Genomic DNA, 10,703 nt, shown 5'->3' with positions numbered 1-10,703 from the left:
GGCGGGGCCCCCCGCTGCTCCCAGTGGCTCGCCCTGGGGGCCAGCTCCGAAGAGGCTCGGGAGCCCTTCCGACTTGGAAGGGTTTCGGGTGTACTCAGTCCCTCCCCAGGTCGCCCGGCGTCACTCCTTGGTCCCAGGTCTCAGCGCATTTGCCACCCTCATCCCCGTGTCCCCTTAGAAGGAAAGAAGCCTGGCATTCCGCGCCGGGCGCAGGGTGAGGCGCCTGGGTCACTAGGTGTGGGCAGAACCCTTGGTGGTCGGCTGTAAATGACCCCGGGACTGGCGTTCGAGGCCGTCACGAGTTAGCTAGCTGGCGCCTTCACTCGTTCCTAGCCCCATGGCGTTTGAAACTTGGGGACATATTCCCTCGGGCTCCCTCCTCAGCTCCCTTTCCTCAGTGTGGGCACTGGGTAGCGCTCCTCGCCCTTGGTTATGGGTAGGAAACCGGCAGCCTTTCTGCGTAAGGAAGAGGGTTGCTGGCATTTGCCTTCTACCGTGGCCTCCCTGTGGCTGTGACTTTTTCTGCTTTTGATGAATGGCTAGGGAGGGTGGAGAATAGTTACATTTCCTGTTGTGGATTTTCAGGAATCACCTAGGGTGTTCTCAAGCCTGCAGTCACTCAGTTTTTAGATCGGCTACAAGTAGCACGAGAGCTTCGAAGCCTGCCCTTCTTGATGCTTGAGCACTGGTACTGACGGGGGTCAGGGATGGTCTGGGTGTGAGGCAGGTGCACACTGCGTAGGTCATCCCGTTTAACTTCATGAGGCGCTTAGATTCAGATCGGCATCCTCAGATGTCCCCAGTCCCTCCTCAGTCTCTTTTTTTCTGAGAGAAGGAATGCTAATAAAAACTTAAAACATCCTGGGAACATCTGTCTGCCTAAGGAAACTTCAGCAGGTCGAATATTGGGGGTTTAAACTGGCTTTTATCTCTAGAGGCAACCTTGGAACATCTATTGATTGGTGTGACAAAGTCCAGAATTTCACTGAAACTAGTGAATGATTATAATTTATAACTTAACCTGTTGTGTAGATTTTGGCCTCTTAGATCCAGGAGTTTTTGTCTGTTATGTTTTGTAACAGCTTCTTAAAATTAAACACATATTTCATTTACATTTTTTTTTCTGTTGACCTCTAAAAGTTAGAGATAATTCTGCATCATTTCAGACAGGATTACCTATGAAAAATGGTGTCATAATAAATGAGGGTTTGTGGTCACATTGGAAGCTGATTATGGCAAACAGGTGGTTGCCTTAAAGTACAGACAGCACTATGGACTATGGCCTCAGTTTTCTCTTACCCCGCCTTTTGAAATACTTTATTAGGCAAACATTCGGCAGAAGAGAACTAGTTAGAGATGTTTAAACCTAGTAGTGGAAAGTTGGAAACTTTGGATGTCCAACGTTTGACGTGCATAGGTTTTCTCATGTGACCAAGGACATCTTTTATATATATCCCCCCAGGGGGGATGGCCATGGTGCAATCCCTTCTCCTCCATTCTCCTCTCGGGATCTTGGGCATGCGCGCACACGCGCCCGGCGTGAGTTTAAGCCACCGGGTCTGGGATGTGAACCGCGGTCGACTACGTGGGAGTCCAGCGACATAGCCATTACGCTAACTGCTGGTTCCCAGTGACTTTTTTTTTTGTCCTGTCAGAAGAAAAACTAGATGGTATCCATGGGTACCAAATGATGTGGAAATAACAGTGATTGAACCAGGGTATTTTCCACTTTTTATATCAGATGAAAACTATTCTCCGGTCTCACTGTGCTTTAGTCTGCATTTTTTTTCACTATTCTGAGACTCTCCAGTTCATTACATGTTTTTACAAGTCTGTCCTTAGCTCATTTTAGCATTTCGCAGTCCAGTCTTTAAAAGGACTTGGTTAACGTAAATTTGTTGAATGCTTACTGTGTGTTCATACAGTATAGGTGAAAATAATGAGTGAGATGCCGGGTCCGTGCACGCGCACCCAAGATCTGGAGAGGAGAATGGAGGAGAAGGGATTGTGGCGTGGCCGTCTTCTCGGCGCTGAGGGGATAATTTCTTGCTTTCTTCTCTCTCTATCTTTCTGGCAAGCACACACACCCTGTAGCAAAAATCTCTCAAAAAAAGAAAATACTATGTGAGGAAATATGTGAAAAATAGAGCATATGTTTATAATATGTATAAAATGCATAGATACTATATAAAAATAAATTGCTGCGAATGTCACAATTACTACTAATTAAAAGGTCGTTTTTCTTCCTCCACATGGATGTGGTGTGTTCCTTTCCACACAGGCATGGGAAGTCAGGATTCTCCACCTCTGTCTGTTCCACTTGTGCCCTACTTTTGACCCGAGTGTGATCAATATTTGGTGCATAATGCCAGCTTACTGCATAATGGGCAGTAAGACTGGGGGTGGGGGTAGCTAGTAGAAAAGTGTGTGCATATGTGTGTTGTGTGTGTAGGCTCGGTTAAAGCAGATTTATCGGTAAAGAATGATACATTATTTGCAGGGTCCAGATTCAAACTTGAAACCCACTTTTTTTTTTTTTTTTAGAAGTTTTTGCTGTAGGGCTCGTAGCTTGCCAGAAAGAGAGACAGACAGAAAGCGAGAAATCACCCTCCAGAAGGGATGGCCACGCTGCAATCCTTTCTCTTCCATGTTCCTCTCGGGATCTTGGGCACACACATACAAGCACCCGGTGTGAGTTTAAGCCACTGGGTCCCGGACTCGAATCGCAGTTGACTACATGGGAGTCCAGCCACATAGCCATTACACCAACTGCTGGTCCCTGAAGCCCACATTTTTATCAAGCACCTAGAGAAGTACATAGCCAGGACATCTGGTCCACAGGTGCCTGATGCTGAACTGGAACCTTGTTCCAAGGACTTCACCTGGCCCTTCCCGATTCAGGGCAAGCTGCAGGCCTGTAGCTCCCAGCTTTTGTCCTTCAAGGAAGCTTTAAAACAACCCTTCCCCCGAGCCAGCAGCTCCATCTTTCTACAAACTATCTCTGAAACAAATTGTATTTACTGGGCAAGGCTCGGTGTGCCTGTTTTTATTTCACAGAACACATATGACTTAGAACTGATTGACTTAGAAAACTAATACCAAGTCTAGTTGATCTCATTCCAGCCAGAGAATTGGGTGTTTGAGGCCGCCCGGAGAGCTCTGTTAGATATGTTTCATGCTGGTGAGCTTCCTGAGGTACTGAAACCAGCCGGGGACACTGCATCAGTAATTAGTTCTGTTGAGGATCCAGGAACCCCAGGCAGTGATGCTAAATGAAGACTTCATTTTGTTAAATGTAGAAACCTGAGCCAGCAGGTGGCGTGGTGGTAAAGGTGCTGGATTCCCACATGGCCAGCCCCAGTTCCTGCCCGGTGTGTGTTCATGCATGCCCAGAACCCCAGGAGGAGTGTGGAGGAGAAAGGATTGTGGTGTGGCCATCTCCCCTGGGGGGTGATTTCTCATTTTCTCTCTCTCTCTCTCTCTCTGACTGAGGCAAACACATGCCCTATGGCAAGACCTAAAAAAAAAAAAAGTAGAAACTCCTGCAGTTTTGTTAAATGAACAGAAACATCATGCTATTATTTCATTTATTTACTAAGTGTCTGTGGACAATCAACTTTGTACAAGGCTCTGTGTGCTGGGAGGTATCGGAATGTACAGCCTGGAGTTGACTTTTAATATTTTTATTAACTCTAATCAGTTCTCTCTTTGGGACCTTAGTTTTCCTGTTCGTAAAATGTGGCTAGATAGTTCTGGCACCCCGAAGGAACAGAACATAATGTGTGCTATTAAAATCACCTGGCAGGGAGGGTGGAAGGTGGCAGCAGCTTCTAGAAACCAGGTAGGTTCCTTGAAGCCCTTACCTTCTTCCCAGTAGTGAGTCTCTTATTCATGCAGGGGCGGGTCGAGGTGGGAGAGTGTGGTCCCCTGTGTCCAGTCCTCCTAGGTGTGTGGTCAGAGCACAGGTGGAGAAACCTTGAACTAAAGTGTCTTCCCAGGGCCAAACCTTTGATCTTTTCACTGGCTCAGGGGCCATGCTATGCAGGAAAAGCAGAAAGAGCCAGTTAGCCATTTTATTCACTCTTTTGGGGTAAATTTTTATTGTATTATTATTATTATTTTACCCCACTTTAAACAGTGCTTTGCATAGGGGCCACTATGTTGGCTCCACCGTGTCGACCTTGCTCGTCATTTACAAAAGGCGTTCATTTTATTATGGTTGTGATAACGTTGAATTTTCTGTTCTGAGAAGGCAAGAAGGACCGTGTTTTATGGTCTTGTCTCTGTCTAGGAAGGCCATTGAAAGTTGTGGGTTTGAGCTCAATATATACCAAATATCTGCAATGTACAGCAGAAAGATTGGAAGGTGTAATAGCAGAGAGGGCCACGAGAGACTAGTGACAGTGGGGGGGTGGTATAAAAGGTGAATAGTAGGGGGAGGGAGGAAGGAGAACGGAAGAAAACAATATATTTTATGGACACAAAAGTGAAAAATTATTTGCTGATGATAATGCATATGGTGTTGTCTTTGTCTTGACTGATAGGCACTGTATTTGTGCTGGGAAAAACCATGTATGTTGTAAAGATGTACAGAGATTAAATGTAAATAATAAATATATTTTTAAAAATGGATGCATCCATTTTGGGAAAAAATAAATACATTATAAATAAAAATGTTTGGAAAAAAAAGAGAAAGTTATGGGTTTGTTTTGTTTTGGCTTACCTTCTCTTCTGTCAGTTTGGTATTCAGCAAACAAGAACTAAAGACTGTCTCGGTGTGACACACAGAAGGCCCGTGTGACTCGTCCTGTTGATATCTCCAGGGCAAGGCTAATTTAAGTTAACTATCTTGATTAAGAACTTTGTATGATAAAAGCCTGCCCAGCTTTCATTAAATGTTTTTGAGCATTAACTACCTTCTGTGTAATTTTCATAAATAATTTCTTTTCAGGCGTACTTCACAATCTGTCACTTTCTGTGTAACAGCATTTGATACTTGCACACCTAACGTGGCCAAAGGAAAAATGAGCTCACATTTTAATCCACTCTTACGGAGCTTACGAATGTTCTGTGTTTTAGGAGGACTTGGAGAAGAACTTTGCAGAGACAGTATGCTGTCTTTGCCCTATAGGCTTAGAATCCTGCTCACTTTCCTGTTCCAAGAGGTTGACATTTTGAGTTGAGAAGGAACTGCATACACAATGCTTTATTTCAAGTAAAAGCTAATGTGTTATTTTTTAGTTTTTTTTTTCTTTTCTCCTTAGCTTAGATTTATTGGAGAAGAGAAAAATTAAGTGGTGAGAAGAGAGTGTCCTTTCAACTCTTTAGTTTGATGCGTGGAGTAGTAGAATAAGGCTGGGAGTTCGGTGGAAAGAGAAATTTGAGGGATGAGGTGATGAAAACAAAACAAGGTGGAGAGTAGAGGGGTGTCTCCTGAATTTTTCAGTGGGAGAAATAGAGAAAATGTCATCAAGGGGGAAGAGTCTTCTGTCTGCACAATGTCACTGAGTTTTGGAGGTGGGGGAGCTAGTTGGTATGCGTTAATAGTAACTTAAGGACCAGTTGGAATAATGTAGCCTCCTCCACTTCGGCCTTTGGGACTAGACCTTTTTATTCTTGGGCTGATAAAGTCTGATGGGAAAACAGCTAGGCATCAGCTGACTTCTACTTGAGGGAAACATGGAACACATGAATAGCTGTCACTTGGCATGATGGAAGTCACCGTAGAGGGTCTGAGGTGGACACCCCGTTTGATACCCACTCCTGAGGCAGTAAGTTCCATTCAGGGTTGACTTTGGAGGCAGCTCTAGGCCCTCAGAGAAGACACATGTTCATCCTATTTGTCAGAAATTCTGCAATTGCTGTCTTAGGTCTTCCCCTCTTCCTCGGTGCTAGTGTTCCTTGATGCTGTTTTATTTGTATCAGATCGTAAGAGGTAGATAGGGAATCAGGAAAACAGAATGGGCTAATACTGTGTTTTCCTAAAGGCTAGATGGCAGGAGTTAGGATTAAATTAGGAGTGCCGTGCTGGGCATGACGGGCCGCTCATTGGGAAATCCAGTACTTTGTGTGGTAGTTGGGACTGGACATTGAAGTAAACTTGTGGGAATTTTTTTTTTTTTTTAGAGGTTTTCACTATAGGGCGCGTGCGCTCGCCAGACAGAGAGAGACAGAGACAGAAAGCGAGAAATCACCCCCCATGGGGGATGGTCATGCCGCAATTCTCCTCCATTCTTCTTTCGGGATCTTGGGCATGCACGCACACGTGCCTGGCGTAAGTTTTAAGCCACCGGGTCCAAGACGCGAACCGCGGTCGACTACGTGGGAGTCCAGCGACATAGCCATTATGCTAACTGCTGGTTCCCAACTTGTTGGAATTTAATGTGGTGTTACGTAGAGTACTTAAAAGTCTTAAAAACGTTAAACTCTCTATTCTTGTAATCTGTTTCTAAGACCCTCCTGACCTGAAGTCACTGAGGATGAGAACAGAGATTTATGTACAGGGCTGCTCATTGAATTAGTTTCTGTTATGTGAACTTGAAAACAACCTAAATATCCAACAATGGTCCACAATTGAATGGGTTACAGTGCATCCAGGCAGTACGTGGTATCTTATAAATCCATATTTCTGAAGAGTAGTTTTTTAAAGTAATTATTTTATTTAACTTTATTTATTCTTAGCTTGACCAGAGAGGGACAGAGTGAGAGAGAGCGAGAAAGCCAATTGCCAGGTTCAGAACTCAAACTGCATTCGGCCATGTGGGAGTCCAGCACCCTAACCATCATGCCATCTGCTGACCCCTGTGAATAATATTTAATGATGAGAAAATATACATGTTGATTGGATGGGAGAAGATAATAAATTGTGCCCCTAATTGTATCTTAAAAGCATGTGTATTTCTGTATACAATATTTAATAATAAAGCTAGACTAGAATACCTATCAGTTAGATGGTGGAATTGTGGGTGTTTGTCTTTCTTTCCTCCTAGAATCACTTTCGTGTTTTCCAAATTTAAAATAAAACAAGCACAGTTACTCTTTTTTTTTTTTGGAGAGGTTTTTCTCTATAGGGCTCCAGACAGACAGAGAGAGACATAGAGACAGAAAGGGAGAAATCACCCCCCAGGGGGGATGGTCACACTGCAGTCCCTTCTCCTCCATTCTCCTCTCGGGATCTTGGGCACGTGCACGTGCACACATGCGCACACGCGCCCGGTGTGAGTTCTAAGCCACCGGGTCCGGGACGCGAACCGCGGTTGACTACGTGGGAGTCCAGCGACATAGCCATTACACTAACTGCCGGTTCCCAAGCACAGTTACTCTTGTAACCAGAAGACCGTTCTCAAGACAACTCTCAAGTGTGTTCTCTGATCCCACCTCTGTAAATGTAAGACTAGGAAAAGCAGAATGGACGCCATTGAGATTGTTGTGTATACGAATAGGTGAGTGTTCTGGAGCTCAGTTTCTGCTTCCCAGTACAGAACCAGGCTCCGGAACCAGGACATTTCCAGCCAGTGCTAGAAGGTGTTAACGGTTCTAGACAGTTCCTGGGCAAGGTTGGAGCACCTGTTTTGGCAAGGACTGAAAAATCTGAGCCACTACCCCAGTTCACAGAATATCCTTTTCAAATGGAAATAGAAACACAGAACACCTTGGTAGGGGAAAAGAGTTCTTACAACCAGGTCAGTAGCTAGAGTGAAATTGCAGCCTGGGTCCCTCATTCCGAGACCTTCAGATGTTGCCAGGACACTGTGCTCGCTGGCTGGGGCCATGAGGGGGCTACCCATCAACTTAAAGGCTGGATGCAGTGGTACGTCCTGTAATCCCAGCAACTTGGGAGGATGAGGCAGGAGGATTGTGAGTTCAAGGCTGGCCGGGCAAAATAGTAGGACCTTCTGTTAAACAGCTGGGCATGGTGGCTTGTGACTATAGTCCCGGGTAGTAGGAGGCTGAGATAGGAAGATCCTGATGGAGAGAATTGGTCTTAAAAAATATGAAACCAAACAATGATGGAAAGAGGGCGTGAGTTACACTCTGTAGTCAGGGCTAGAGCAACTGCCCTTCGACCTTACAAGAAGGAGAGAAAGAGAGAGAGAGAGAGAGAATTGAGGGAAACAAACAACATTTGTTCCTTTGAGATGGGATGGAAAGGATCCAGGTTCTTACCGTAACCTTTTAAAGTATAAAACTTTCATAACCTAGGGTGTCTGCAAGGTCTGGCCTTCATCCCTTCTGAAATATACAAGATGTGCCTGTGAAAAGAGTTTTTCCTAGCACCTTGGGAATGTAACTGAGGGATTTTGTTCAGGCTATAATGATTGGGCCCTCTTGAAGAGACAAGAGGTCTTACTACCTTTTTGGATAGGAGCAAGTCATTTAAACAAATTGAATCCTTTGATATTTGAAGAGTGAAATGATGTAGGGGAAGCAAAAGCAAACTTTTCTTAACCTTATGTCATATACGGAATCTATATATTGTATATATTCCCTAGCTTTAAGCCATATAAATTCTCTTTACACCATATATTCTTTATCTTTGTATCATATGTACACTATCTTTATTTACATAGTCTCTATTATATACATCTGCTGTTTCTATTTCTATATCATTCTCTCTCTCTTTTATTTTTTTTGGTTAGATGGTGTATGTGATAGCTAGATAGAGACAGAGAGGGAGAGGAGAAGGAACTCCATGGGGAGCAGTCACTCTGCGATCCCCTCTCCTCCACCTCTCCCTCCTTTTGGGATTTTGGGCATGCATGCACACATGCCTTCCATGCTTCGCAAGTAGCTGGGTCTGAGATTTGAACCATGGGATCAACCATGTGAGATCTAGCCACCTTAACCACCAGACCACAGGGGTCATACTTTCTTTATATCATATCCATTCCCGAGTTGGAGGAGGTCGAGCACTTTACAGGAGTGCCGAGGATTCTGGAGGAGTGTTATTTCCCTACCCGGCGTGAGTTCTAAGCCACCGGGTCCGGGAGGCGAACCGCGGTTGACTACGTGGGAGTCCAGCGACATAGCCATTACACTAACTGCCGGTTCCCAAGCACAGTTACTCTTGTAACCAGAAGACCGTTCTCAAGACAACTCTCAAGTGTGTTCTCTGATCCCACCTCTGTAAATGTAAGACTAGGAAAAGCAGAATGGACGCCATTGAGATTGTTGTGTATACGAATAGGTGAGTGTTCTGGAGCTCAGTTTCTGCTTCCCAGTACAGAACCAGGCTCCGGAACCAGGACATTTCCAGCCAGTGCTAGAAGGTGTTAACGGTTCTAGACAGTTCCTGGGCAAGGTTGGAGCACCTGTTTTGGCAAGGACTGAAAAATCTGAGCCACTACCCCAGTTCACAGAATATCCTTTTCAAATGGAAATAGACAGAAACACAGAACACCTTGGTAGGGGAAAAGAGTTCTTACAACCAGGTCAGTAGCTAGAGTGAAATTGCAGCCTGGGTCCCTCATTCCGAGACCTTCAGATGTTGCCAGGACACTGTGCTCGCTGGCTGGGGCCACGAGGGGGCCACCCATCAACTTAAAGGCTGGATGCAGTGGTACGTCCTGTAATCCCAGCAACTTGGGAGGATGAGGCAGGAGGATTGTGAGCTCAAGGCTGGCCGGGCAAAATAGTAGGACCTTCTGTTAAACAGCTGGGCATGGTGGCTTGTGACTATAGTCCCGGGTAGTAGGAGGCTGAGATAGGAAGATCCTGATGGAGAGAATTGGTCTTAAAAAATATGAAACCAAACAATGATGGAAAGAGGGCGTGAGTTACACTCTGTAGTCAGGGCTAGAGCAACTGCCCTTCGACCTTACAAGAAGGAGAGAAAGAGAGAGAGAGAGAGAGAATTGAGGGAAACAAACAACATTTGTTCCTTTGAGATGGGATGGAAAGGATCCAGGTTCTTACCGTCACCTTTTAAAATATAAAACTTTCATAACCTAGGGTGTCTGCAAGGTCTGGCCTTCATCCCTTCTGAAATATACAAGATGTGCCTGTGAAAAGAGTTTTTCCTAGCACCTTGGGAATGTAACTGAGGGATTTTGTTCAGGCTATAATGATTGGGCCCTCTTGAAGAGACAAGAGGTCTTACTACCTTTTTGGATAGGAGCAAGTCATTTAAACAAATTGAATCCTTTGATATTTGAAGAGTGAAATGATGTAGGGGAAGCAAAAGCAAACTTTTCTTAACCTTATGTCATATACGGAATCTATATATTGTATATATTCCCTAGCTTTAAGCCATATAAATTCTCTTTACACCATATATTCTTTATCTTTGTATCATATGTACACTATCTTTATTTACATAGTCTCTATTATATACATCTGCTGTTTCTATTTCTATATCATTCTCTCTCTCTTTTATTTTTTTTGGTTAGATGGTGTATGTGATAGCTAGATAGAGACAGAGAGGGAGAGGAGAAGGAACTCCATGGGGAGCAGTCACTCTGCGATCCCCTCTTCCACCTCTCCCTCCTTTTGGGATTTTGGGCATGCATGCACACATGCCTTCCATGCTTCGCAAGTAGCTGGGTCTGAGATTTGAACCATGGGATCAACCATGTGAGATCTAGCCACCTTAACCACCAGACCACAGGGGTCATACTTTCTTTATATCATATCCATTCCCGAGTTGGAGGAGGTCGAGCACTTTACAGGAGTGCCGAGGATTCTGGAGGAGTGTTATTTCCCTA

The 10,703-nt window shown here is 44.6% G+C and overlaps 1 protein-coding gene across 5 annotated transcripts in view; it reads left to right on the top strand.

Annotated features, from left to right (window-relative positions):
• The window catches only part of IRF2 (interferon regulatory factor 2), a 116,219-nt gene that overhangs the window by 1,447 nt on the left and 104,069 nt on the right, over window positions 1-10,703 (top strand). The window lies entirely within an intron of this gene.

Source organism: Tupaia chinensis, unplaced genomic scaffold (genome assembly GCF_000334495.1).
Source record: "Tupaia chinensis unplaced genomic scaffold, TupChi_1.0 Scaffold000685_1, whole genome shotgun sequence".
In the NCBI taxonomy this organism is placed as follows: Eukaryota; Metazoa; Chordata; class Mammalia; order Scandentia; family Tupaiidae; genus Tupaia; species Tupaia belangeri.
The sequence above is the reverse complement of the archived record's forward strand: the minus strand, read 5'-3'. Positions and strand labels throughout refer to the sequence as shown.